We start from the raw sequence: 848 nt of genomic DNA on the forward strand, positions 1-848 counted from the left end.
AGAGGTCAGCAATAAGACTTTGGGATTGATAGTCGGGTGGGGTACAGTCAAGCAATGGGTTTCCATAGTTGGTTTGAATTCTATTTAATAATCTTTTATAGCCTTTGTCTCGTCTCGTGGGTGAAACACGATGCCCATTGCTGTGAGTTCTGGAAAACTACAGCTGACCTGAGGCCGGGCGACTGCCCAACTGATTCCGCGTCCAGCCCGCAGTAACAGTTATTCTCCGAGTCAGATCGCTAACGAAATAAAAGCCCCAAGGCCTCATGGAGCTGGCACAGGGCAGCGGAATCTGTGCTGTCTCTCTCCTCTTTAAAAGTGAGTCTGTGGTCTGCGGCCAGGCCACCCTGAACACGCCAGATCCAGCTGATCTCGGACACTAAGCAGGGTCGGGCCTGGTGAGTACTTGGATGGGAGACCACCCGGGAAGACCAGGTGCAGTAGGTGTAAAAACCAAGAGATTGTGAGCTGACGAGGTCTTCGCAATCTGTGAGGTCAACCGAGGGTTGCCAAATAAATAAATAAATAAACAAATGAATAAATAAACACATGAATAAATAAATAAATAAAAGCTGTGCTTTGTAATGACCTCAAAAGCGATGACATCGGATTGACGTCAGATACGCACATTAAATACCAAGGGTGACGTTTTCATCAGAACTAATGATGTTCCCTTTGGGGAGCAAAGCGCTCCCGGGTGAGTGGGGAGTGAGTCAGCCTCAGACCCGGAGCTCCGTCCATCCTCCCTCCCGCCGGACCCAGCGGCCCGCGGCCCTGGGTCTGGCTGATCCCGGCGCCCCGCAAGGGGCAGAGCCGGCTGATGCCCCCAGGCTGCCCCTGGCATGTCC

At 52.2% G+C, this 848-nt stretch overlaps 1 pseudogene; it reads left to right on the forward strand.

The window, feature by feature from the left end:
- Positions 1-329: 329 nt before the first annotated feature.
- On the forward strand, positions 330-447 carry LOC120592763 (uncharacterized; annotated as a pseudogene).
- Positions 448-848: the final 401 nt, after the last annotated feature.

Source organism: Pteropus medius, unplaced genomic scaffold, assembly GCF_902729225.1.
Source record: "Pteropus medius unplaced genomic scaffold, Ma_sr-lr_union100, whole genome shotgun sequence".
In the NCBI taxonomy this organism is placed as follows: domain Eukaryota; kingdom Metazoa; phylum Chordata; class Mammalia; order Chiroptera; family Pteropodidae; genus Pteropus; species Pteropus medius.